This window comes from Cavia porcellus, unplaced genomic scaffold, assembly GCF_034190915.1.
Source record: "Cavia porcellus strain 051 isolate PalLab524CR breed Dunkin Hartley unplaced genomic scaffold, mCavPor4.1 scaffold_31, whole genome shotgun sequence".
In the NCBI taxonomy this organism is placed as follows: Eukaryota; Metazoa; Chordata; class Mammalia; order Rodentia; family Caviidae; genus Cavia; species Cavia porcellus.
Window position 1 is genome coordinate 41963888 of NW_026947514.1, and position 10136 is coordinate 41974023.

At 44.4% G+C, this 10136-nt stretch overlaps 1 long non-coding RNA gene across 1 annotated transcript; it reads left to right on the plus strand.

Annotated features, from left to right (window-relative positions):
• Positions 1-4573: 4573 nt before the first annotated feature.
• On the plus strand, positions 4574-9292 carry LOC134474193 (uncharacterized). Its single transcript, XR_010044856.1, has 4 exons — positions 4574-5264; positions 5626-6896; positions 7448-7468; positions 8042-9292. It is a non-coding gene; the product is annotated as an uncharacterized LOC134474193 (long non-coding RNA).
• Positions 9293-10136: the final 844 nt, after the last annotated feature.

Below are 10136 nucleotides of genomic sequence, written 5' to 3' on the forward strand. Positions count from 1 at the left end.
TCATTCAGTTAATTACCTTCCAAAGAAGAAGGGAAATTCTACTCTTTGGAGAAATATAACAGAATTGTGAGTCTCCATAACATAGTATTTACATGTTAATTAAATAATTCAAAATTACTGGACTTGTGAAGAAGTAGGAAAATGTGAACCATTTCTTAAGGAAAGAACAGCCAATAGTTGTCAGTGTCAACTCTGAGATAATGGTGATAGTGGAATTGTCAGAAATGCATATTCAAGGAGCTCTTATGTTACAGCAAAAGAAAATATGCTTTATTTATTTACTAATTATTCCAATTGAATGTACTTAAAGCATACAATGTGCCTTTTAGATAGCCATACATGTAGTGTGTATGGATTGTGTGCTATTACACAACACACGTTTCATAAGCGGAAGTATTGTCTGGTAGATGATGGCCTCTTGATAGCTTCAAGATGGGGACTGGTTTCTAGTAAGACAGACATGATTAGAAGGTTGAGACTTTTCAATCTCATCCCTCAACCTCCAGGGAGGGAGGCCAAGGGTTAAGCAGATCCTCACTGGTCAATGATTTAGTCAGGTGATGAAATCTTCCTAAAAGCTCGGAAGCACTCCATTTGGGGCTTCTTTGTAACTGAACACCTGGAGCTTCCTAGAGGCCAGCGTACCCAAGGAGAGCACGAAGCCTCCCACACCTCCCACACACTATCTACGCCTCTGTGCCCGCCAGAATAAACTAGTGAATGGAAGTAAAGTGTTCTGAGTTCCTCCCAGAGGCACCAAAGATCCAAACCTGAAGCTCTGAAATGCCTATAAAAGACTTAATGGCAAAGCTCCTGGAAATTGGCCACACCAAGAATGTTTTGGCTGTCCAACCAAAAGCACAGAGCACAGGCAATGAAAACAAAAGTAAGCCAGTGGGACTATATCAAACTAAAATATACTTTCAATAAATGAAAAATAGGCTATACTGTTACCCGACAAGATCCAAGGAGGGTCCCTCAAAAGGAGATGGGAGCCTCTGTTCATTCAGCCCATGGGATAAGTGTGGATTCCTGACTTCATCACATACAAAGAATTTTCAACGCGTTTCAGCAAGAGGCACAAAAGTGCCAGCACCAGGCAGTGAGTGGCACTGTGGTCTGGGGCTGAGCATTTTATGTGACCCTAAGGGAGCTTCAAAGTGGGGATCCAGGCTGTGTACCGCCACTGCCTCTCAGGCCACCCACTTGGAGTTCAGATTAGAATATAAGCTCTTTCTGTGTGCTTGAAGTTGAGAGATCGGCTACCCCTTCACAACACTCTTCCTTGGGGATGGAGGACCCTGCAAGGCAAAGCACAGGCTCACTCTGCAGGGGAAAAGCATGGCCCTTAGGGCTTATTGTGTCTTTAAGATTCTCTGGGATTTTTTTTTTTTTTTTGAGTGAGTTTTCTGGAAGGGAAAAAAACACTGAAACTTTGGTAACTAGGTGTCCTGAAACTCCAGTTTTTCTTAAAACTGCATTTGTAAATTGTTATTTTCTTTTTCTTTTCTCTACCCATCTTTATTTATTCTCTTCTACCTCAATATCATCCAAAAAGTAGAAAATTTCAATAGACTTTCTTCAAGGTGAGGGAAAGGGAGAACAAATGTGTAAAGAGTTGTACAAGAACCAGTTGCAAGTTGCACAGTGATGGTATCAGGTGTGTGACTGTGCCTGCTGCGGGGATCTGAGTGAGAAAAAGACACCACCACCATACGGAACAACAGGTTAAACACTGCTCATGTTAGACAAGTGCTGAGCTGCTAAAGCTGGTTGGTTTTTAGGAAAGGTTGTTACAGTCAGGGCTGTAACTTTTAAAAAATTATTTGAAAATGTATAGAAAATGAAAGAAAAAAGAAAATTAAAGAAGAAATATATAAAGCACCATAAAATTAATAATAAACATAGCAAAACATCCAATAAAGAGATGACAGAGACCTATAGTGCTAAAAGAAATGTGGTAGGCAGTGGACAAATGTATGCAAAAGGCCAAACTCACTCTAATTAAAGAATATAATAGCACCTTTTCCTAATTAAATTAGCAAATTAAGTTCTAATGGAAGGGCTAGGAAAATGCTATATTTATATATAAAAAAGCAGTTCAACTGATTTGGAATTAAGTCAGATAACAGTTCAACTGATTTGGAAAGTACTTGGCAATATGTATTAGGAATTATACAAATATTCATCATTAAATTTAATAATACCACTTTTGGATATTTAGGAAATAATGTCAAAGATTAAAATCTTTTTAAATGAAGTTGTTAATCATCAAGTGGCACAGTAACAAAGATTTTTAAAAAGATAATGCTAAGAAAAAATTCTAATGATAGAGAAATTGTTAAGTAAATCAGGGTATAACTATGGGATGGAAGATTGTATAGTCATCAAAGTCTGATGGTTGTGAAGAATATAAGGTGAAATAAACATAAGTAAATTAAGTATTTACCAATAGTACATGGCTACTACAGCAGTAATCTCTTAAAATACATTTGAAAAAGAATATAATAATAACTGCATGAGCGAGATGGGGTTATAAATAATTTCTCCTCTCTAGTTGTAAATCATTGTGTTTAAACATTTTTTACAAGTCTACACAAGAGTTGATATGGCCTAGGACTAGACTAGGAATTCTAGGGAAAACATAGATTTAAAGTAGGCGGCCAAACACACAGCGTGTGGGACTCTGTGTGTGTGTGTGTGTGTGTGTGTGTGTGTGTGTGTGTGTGTGAGCTGAGGGAGAGGAAGCTGTCAAAGTATTCAGAGTCCTCAGTCCTTAGTGGCTGGGAAGAGTCCCCATGCAGCACATACACACAAGTGCTCAGTCTGGGAGACTGGTTGCACTGTTCCATCCAGCAAACCCCCAGAATGGGAGAAGCCAAGAGCCTGGGAGCGACACTCATTCCCAAAGAGTGAGCAGCCGAATTTGTGAAATGCAATGTAATTCCCAAAGATACAGACAAGAAAGAGCTCAAGGACAGAACCCAGGGAAACACATCCATCAGGAGCAAAAATAATACCAATGAGCAGTCACTATGAGACCAGAACAAGATTCACAAAACTCTGAGTTACACTCAGTCCAGGCACTCATCTCATCACCCAGACAAAGACCAGCTCTCACAGAGGCGGCTCCTTTGCAACATGCAGCACCTGCCCTGCAACTTGGGTGCTGCCTGCAATTTGCTCTGCATGTCAGAATACAGTGGGTCTGACAGTTCAGCCACTCTGGACTAAGCTCTAAGTGGATGTGTATTCTGTGGGGAGCTCTGAGCTACACGTGTGACATCCCATTACTCTGCCATAGAGCCAACACAGAAAGGGACAAGCCCTGCTGCTGCATGGAGAGAGAGACCCAGCCTTCCAGCACCACAGCTGAGCCCAGCCTTTTAGCTTGTCTCCTGCCAGGTGCTAGACATGTGAGTGAGCCCTCCATGACACCCTGGCCCCAGCCACCATCTGATGCAGCCCCAAGATGAATCCCAAGAGGCCAGTGCTGGGGCCAGTCCAGCTGAGCCCCAGCCCACTCACTGTCACCCGAACTAATGAATTGATGTTCATGTCAAATCATTGAGTTTGGTGTGGCTTTTATGCAGCATTAGATAAGTGAAACCCCAGGTTAATCTAGGAACTCACTGTACCCTCAGCTTTGTTTCCTACTAAAATGAGTAAGAATTATATTGTCCTGATCATAGGCTTGCCGTGATGGTCAAATTAATTCATGTTAAACCACACAGCCAATTGTGCATTCTCCATAAACTGTCTGTCATTATTTAGAAATGAATTTTTAGAATTAGACTTTTCCTGGTTGTCCTGTGTCTTCATATCCTGCAGCACTGTGGGGAAGCTGCTGGGCTAAAGGCATTTGGTACAGATAGTCTGTCAATGTGCAATGAATGGGATCCCTGGTAAAAGGAGACGAAGAGTGGTCAAGAGATGCAGGGGAGACCTGAGCACTGAGAGCAGTTCGACTCACAGTCGAGTTCTGTGAAAGCCACGGGGCTCAGCGCCGGGTCAGTCCCCTACGGAAACTATTTCTTTGGTGAGGAGCTAGGAGACTGGGATCAAATGGAAGTGAACAGATGGGGCAGGCAATGGGAGATAAATTCATAAAGAAGTGGGGGCTTAGACGGTTCAGGTCTGCTCAGATCTGTTTTAGAACAAAAGAACATTGTGCATGTTTTTAATAATGGGAAGAAATTAAAAAAAATAAAGCAGGCAACTTGAAGGGTACAGAGAGGGGCCAGTGAAGCAAGCCGGGTTCAGGAAGAGCACAGAGGCTCAGGGCAGCTAATGAGCGGAGCACCGTAGGAGGGGAAGAGCAGAAGGTGGGAACACAGAGGCCTCCAGAAGTGAGGTGGGGCGGGCTCCCTGGGACGGCAGGTCGTCCTCAGAGAGCGAGGGGAGACCTGAAGAGCAGAGAGGCTTACTACACGGCAGGAGTGATAAAAGAAGTTGCTGGAGGCGAGGAAACATCTTAGAGCTTGTGGAAAGCATGAATTTATTGTGCCATGAATCCTTGGCTTCATTCGGTACCCTTCTGTCATAAGAGAGTGAGAGAGAAAGGGAGGGGGAGAGAAACAGAAGCAGGGAGGGATAAAGAGAGGAAGGGAAGGAGGAAAGGAGGGGGAAGGAGGGAGGAAGGGAAAGAGAGACACAGAGACAGAGAATGTTTTCTAGCAGTGGGGCTTGAAGGACAAGAAGGGATGGACGGAGGAGGAGCCAGAGGGGAGGTTTCCCAGGACACTGACCAGGACAGAGGTGGGCGACCCAGGATAGCAGTGAGGGAAGGCTGGAACAAGGTGACAGGCTGGCTTGAGACAAGGTGGGCCTGATGAAACTGTCCATAAGACTGAGGAAGTAGGAGATGCTAAACGCACTCAGAGGGATTTACCTTTACAGATCTTAAAATTCGAGCAACTCCCCATAATGCTGTGAGTAGTGGACAGTGTGAGGGAAGTAAGGCCAGTGAGCTTGAATGTTGCCCTGCGAACCGAAAGACAGTTTTGTGCATCAGCGTGGCCTGGGTACAGTTGCCCGTTACTCCTTCAGTGAGTGAAAGTATCCTGAGTAATCTGTGGGCCGATTCAATCAGTTAAAAGGCCTTGGAAGCAGAATACAGACTCCACTGAAAAGAAGAAATTGCACCTATGGGCTGAAGCCTCAGCCGGGACCCAAGACTCCCAGCCTGCCTGTCCTGATGCTGTCCTGGACAGGACTTTGGACCTGCTGGGGAGGTCCCCTCAGCCAGGCACGCAGTTCCTCCGGTAAGTCTTTCATTAGCTCTACTGTCTCTGTTGCTTTAGTTCTGTCTGATACACAGGGATGGACTAGGGAGAAAGACTAGAACTTTTACTTTCTCCCATTGTTTCTACGATTTTGGTATTTCCTTGTAATACAATGTTTGTAAAACAATGGATCTAATTCAGGTTTGAGATGGTGGAACAATGGGCGGATGGATGGGTAAATGATTGGTAAGCAAAAGAAGAAATGTGTAAATGTTTAAAAGATATGAATGAATTCTCTCTAAAATATGAAAAAATTCCTGCTATTTATAAGCTTTGTTTGGGTGAGATAACCCCTAAAAAGCTAATTTTAAAGCCTAGAATTCTTGTTCTCTGTTTTAAGCATCAACTGGAAGTATGAAAAGTGTAGGAAGCATTTCAGCTGGTGTTTTGACAGCCCTTCCATGTACCCAACCTTCCTGCTGTGACACCAGTGTTCATCTAAGAGACACGAGAGTGGTGAGTTTGATTCAGGACTTAAGGTGAGTACAAAATCAAGAGTCCTGCGTACACTTCTGCATTCTCCACCCCTGTTTCTTTGGCAGGAGTGTGAAACAGACGTGGATTTGATTCAGCTAGTGTTTCCTAAGTGGTTTTTGTGAGCAAGCAGTAGAATGATATGAAATACCTCCTGGAAAAGTGGGAACTGCTCCCAGCTATCTCACCAATGAACCCTGAGTTGATTCTTTCCTTATGACACTTAAAGAACTTCAAATTTCTGAACATTGTGTGCAAACCTGGGAACCTCACCTCTGAAAATCAAAATGTATCAGGACCTCTCAGACAAGTTACAGGGACATCAAGTCAGACAAAACTAATAAATAGGAAAGAGTTGGGATGATTCTGACTCTTTGTCTCAGAGCATCAGGTCACTGTGAGACATCCTGTATGACATGTTGGAGAGCTTTCCTGACTCGAGAAAAAGAGAGACTTTCTCTAACAGCCTTCTCATTTCTCCCTTTGTGAAGGGTGATCAGGTGATCTGGCTGGAGCTTCATTTGTGGGTGTTAAGGGAACCCTCGGAGAGAAGGTAGGAAGAGCAAGACATGTTGTGTAGCCTCCAGAAGAGCCTTAATCATCAGAAAGCATTGTGTCTCTGTTATGGATTTTATCTAGATGTCCCCAAAGCCTTGAGAGGTCATAAGGGTTTTTGGGAGGTGGCTGAATCTAGAGTGCTTAATTGATTCATAGTATACAGCTGTGATTAAGAGTGGATAATTGCTGCATGGATTGGATTGGCACTGCCCTAATCATGGTAGATGAAATAAAATATAAAGGACAAAAAAAGCTTCTCCCCCCCCCCCTCTCCTCTCATTGCTTTTTCTGTTTTACTCTGACATGAACTGTTGTACCTCTGTCATGAGTCATCCTGCCTTGGAACCCCTTGATTATGGACTGAAACCTCCATTAACTGCGTTAAATAAACCTTTCCCCCTTTAGCTTCAGGTGTTGGGTATTTTGTCCCAGCAAGGAGAGAAAATAACCAGCACAGTCTCCACAGACCATGTATGGCTGCTGCTGGATTCTGATCCCCTAGAACAAAGCAGAGAGAGAATGGCTGTGAAACAATGAAAGAGCTGTTCTGCCAAAAAACAACAACAGCAACAACAACATGTAAGTTCTGGTATAGCAGAAAGCAAGGCTTTAAAAGAATCACTGGGGTGAGAAGAGGGCTGCTACCCGCTTTGTCATAATGCCCTGAATGACCATGAGTCAAGGGGATCGAGGTGTTGTGGTCGCGGTAGGGGCCTCCAGCTCTGGGCAGGCCATGTGCAGAGTACAGCAGGAGGGAGCCTGATGGAGAGCCTGATGATATCTGTGGGGTGGGGGCTGGGGGGGTGCCTCAGTCTTCCATTGGGCACATCAGCTCCACCCACAGGCAAGTCTAGGGAAGGATGTGCCACATGAGGAGCCAGAGGCAACGGGGCCCCACCTGGCTGGCTTTGTCTGTCAGATAAAGCTTGGGGTAACAAGCAAGGTTCAGAAGCATCACATCCCACATTTTAATGCTTTGGTTCATTTTGTTTGCCATGACCTCCTGTGTATTTGTAAACAGAGTTCAGTTAAGTGCCAGCCGGCTCTGTTCTGTATGTACTTCATGTGTTTGCTTGCCTTTTCAATCAAAGAATTTGAGCTATAATCACTCCCACTTTCTTCTGTTGCAGGGCCGTTAAATGTCCCTCCAGGTACTGTATTTCCTCTTCCAAGAGTGGCCTCATTGCTGACCTCCAGCACCAGAAAACTAGGCTAGGTTGCAGCCAACAGTGGTGTATGGCTCTGCCTGGCCTTTGTAATCACTGGATAAATTGTGCAGCGATTAGAAGTTCAAGAGTCCCCGTGCACACAGCAATGGAGCCTTTCCCACTCACTGTTGGGAAGGCACTGGGGTCCCCTGGGGACTTCTGATACACAGAATGACTTTCTTAGAGAAGAGGGCCCGGTCAATTTATGAACACTAGAATGTGTGCACTAATCTCTGCTTTCAGTCATTTGTTGAAGATTTATCATTCCTGGCTCTGTACCATTAGACAGAAGTAAAGGGATGAATAAGACTTGGAACTGTTTAACAAAAGGCCAGTATCTTCCTAATTATATCTGTAATAACAGTCCCCTGGATAGTGCTTGGATCTGTGAAAGCTAGTGGGTCACAAGCTTCTGTGGCCTGGGTAATCTTACACCCCGGCATTAAGTGTGGGATGCCCACCTGTGGGAGGCAGAAGGCACTCCCACTGTGCTCAGAGAGGTCCCATGCTTTTCAGGAAGCACGGATGCCTCTCCACATTCCAACAGTTCCTCCTCCTGTGCTTAAAGAATTATTCAAAGATGGCACCGGTTCCCACATGACCTCCACCGTTGCTGGCACAGAATGATTTTTGGCTGCAGACATGAATTTGTCAGGGCTTCAGCTCCTCGCACTGGCCTTCCAAACATTCTGTACCTGACATGCTCGAGTGTGTGCTGCTGAGGAGATGTGATGTCAATGCCACATAGAAACAAATACAAAACATGCCTCGCCGCTTCCCAAAGCTCCGGCTGCACTAGTTGGTCAGGATGGATGCTGTCTAGACTTACCTCATCCGCCTCAGATTCTGAAGGGTCCCCTGTGAGAAAAGCACCTGGGACAAGATTTCCTCTGATAACATCTTTCCACAGTATGGTGTAAAATGCTGCCCTGTAGAGCAGCGGTATAAGAAATTCTGTCAACTCATTTGAAGACCTCCTAAAGAGAATCTTCAACGATTCTTGTTCTGACATACGTGAGACATGAGGCTGTGTTACTCAGATTTCCATTACTATAATAAAGTACATGAGATGATCAACTTATGAGGAGGAAACAATTATTTTGGCACAGTTTCAAAGGTTTCTTGGCAAAAGCACATGCCAGGGAAAGCTGCTCATCTCACACTCACAAGGAAGCAAAAGAGAAAGGCCCAGAAGGAGCGGGGGTCTCACCACCCTCTGTAGGGCTCACCTCAGGGACCTAACCTCTTCCCACAGGGCCCAGCCCCTCGGGGTTCCGCTGCCCCCCAAAACTGCCAGCTTTACCACACGGCAGCCTGCAGGGGCTCTGCTCTGTAACTCAGTGTCTCCCAGTTCTGGGACTGCTATGTACTGGTTCCCGGAGGACAGGGAAGGGAGGAAAGCTAAACGTATTGAAAAAGGTACAGGCTATTTCACATAGAGGCTGAGGGTGGGTGGCAACCAAAAATGACTGAATTCCAGAATGCCTTATGGAGTCTTCCTTCCAGAACTGCTGGGCTCCAAATCTCAATGACATAGTACATTTTCAGCTATTGAAAGAGACTCAGCTCATACAGCAGAAGTGTGTCACTAAAGGGTCTTTTTTTAAAAGAGATGCTTCCATGGAAAAAGTCAGAACTGACATGGTTTGGGAGGTTAAAAAAGGTCCTGACACTGATCTTTGTTTGCAGAGAAACAAATGATTCTGTCTGGATTCTTCACAATGGGGGTTATAAGTTTAGCGAGTTTAGCAGCTCTGTGATTCTCATTTACATGGAAAATAAAAGTTTAACAAATAAACCTGATGTATTTTATTATTATTTATGGAGGAGAATTTTGCTATCAGGAAACATGCTGCCTGATCTACTTTGGCTAAGTTCTCCTTAGAGACAGTGATTAATAGAAGGAATGGTCGGAAAATTAGCATACACACAGCTATTCAGAAATGGGAGTAAAATGTTAATAGAGTGACCTTTAAATCTTCATTTTTCTTTATTTCTCTGAATTCTAATTAATGGGCATGTACAACATCAGGAGGAGTTTGCATCCAACTCTATCTCCCTGCTCAGGGGCATTTGGAACGTTCCTGGAGCTTAGTCTCAGAGAACTGACTCAGATTTCCCAGTGTTCTCCCTCTGCCGCTGCACCGTGGCTTTTCTCCTGAGAGTGTTTCCCTGTCCAGTCACTTATTAGCATAGCTGTACTAGCTGTACTAGCCGCATGGTGCTGCAGTTAGAGAGATCATTAGTTACAAATCTGAGGGGAGATGTGGGAGGCTGGAGACCCAGGATGTTTATTGAGGACGGTCCCTGCACAACAGAGCTTCTGCCTGCTTGTTAAATTATTGCCTACCCAGAGCACCTGGGTCCTCAGAGGAAGCCCTGTGGTAATTGGGGACTTTCTGAAGCAAAGGGCAAAGGTGAATTTGTAATTCAGGCAGTAACTCCTAGAATAACACCAGGGAACGTGTTCTGGGAAATATAGCCTTCATGCAGGGAGGGCTGTAGATAGAAAGTACATGCTGAGCCTGGGATGGGGGTTCTTATCATTTGGGAAGAGGAAGAAACAGCTCAAAATGGTTGCAGGGACAACTTTTATGAGGTGAACTTTCTA